General features: G+C 42.5%; 1 non-coding gene across 1 annotated transcript; it reads right to left on the reverse strand.

Moving 5' to 3' along the window:
* Positions 1 to 435: 435 nt before the first annotated feature.
* LOC123458921 lies at positions 436 to 542 on the reverse strand. The gene has a single exon (XR_006635857.1). It is a non-coding gene; the product is annotated as a U6 spliceosomal RNA (small nuclear RNA).
* Between the last annotated feature and the right edge of the window lie 900 nt (positions 543 to 1442).

Raw genomic sequence — 1442 nt, forward strand, 5'->3', positions numbered from 1 at the left:
TGTGACTCAAGAAAGGAGAAGCAGAGGTAATTAATGAGGAAACACATAGAGAATCTGAAGGGGCCCACTAGGGACCTACCTCCTGCCTCCCACCCCAGGCTACTTCTGAGCATGTGGGTTAGTATATATGAGTCCAGGGCAAAGCATGTGCGCACCTTGATGTCTAAAGTTGATGCTAAGGAACTTTCGGACATTTTTTAAAATTTTGGTATTACATGCAAAGTTTTAGAGTAATAGTTTAAAGAAAGATGAGCATTCTGGTGGCATTTGGTACTTGAAGTGATGTGGTCAAATATCCTTGAAAAGTATACAATCAAAATGAGGAGAAACTCCTGGGGCCCCAGCAAGATGGAAGCAGGCAGCCAAGTCTGTGCTTCCACTCCACATTTATCTTTTTAATATTTTTTTAAATTATTTATTTATTTATTTGAGAGCAAAAATATGGAACGCTTCACGAATTTGCGTGTCATCCTTGCGCAGGGGCCATGCTAATCTTCTCTGTATCGTTCCAATTTTAGTATATGTGCTGCCGAAGCGAGCACTCCACATTTATCTTAAGAGTGTCCGCATGGATAGAGCTTTCAGTCAAGCCTATATATCCCAGGCAACATAGACCTCAGGACCACAATACAGCTGAAGCAGACAATCTGCCATGTAAGCCAAGGTAAAAAAAAAAAAAAAAAAAAAAAAAAAAAAAGACTGATTTGCATATCTAGGCAGGTGGAAGAAAGGCCCCTGCACTCAACCCACCCTGCACAGGAGATCTCCAGCCAACATGACCAGCCCACGGCAAGCTGAAAGCAGGCTCTCATATCTGGCCTGGTGACTTCATGCATTGCCAGCCAGTGAAGGAAACTGGCCAAGACATCTGGAAAACTACCCAGCTGGCACAGAATTCCAGTCAATGAGACTAGCAGTGGAAGGTGAGCAGAAGACAGGCCCCTGAACCTGAAGTGTCCACACAGGGGAATCCAGCCAATGCAACCAGTGGAGGGCAGTCTGCTGACGCATCTTGCCAATCCAATACCCATTTTCTATTGGTAGGCTCCACCCACAGTCACAATTGTATTACAACAGACTTCTCAATGGCTAGGCATAACCATAGTGGCTGATAAATAAAAGCCAAGTACTACAAATGCCAGTGAATTGGCCTATAGGAGGTCTTGCATAAAACAAAACAAACCACCAAGTAGTGTTGAAAGAGGGGGTTGTTAAATCTGGATCAGATGGGGGAAAAAGACACACACACACACACAAAAAAAAAAACCCACAAAGAAGAGAATAAGAGGTCATCCTACTTCAACACATTCCCAGCCTCCCAACTTCTCTATAACAGAACCCACAGCCATCAAGATGGGAGAAATGTCAGAGAAAAAAATTCAGAATCCTATTTAAAAATAAATAAATGTCAATGACTACATAGAAAGTTTAAACAAGCATAT

The sequence above is a fragment of the Jaculus jaculus genome, chromosome 2 (genome assembly GCF_020740685.1).
Source record: "Jaculus jaculus isolate mJacJac1 chromosome 2, mJacJac1.mat.Y.cur, whole genome shotgun sequence".
In the NCBI taxonomy this organism is placed as follows: domain Eukaryota; kingdom Metazoa; phylum Chordata; class Mammalia; order Rodentia; family Dipodidae; genus Jaculus; species Jaculus jaculus.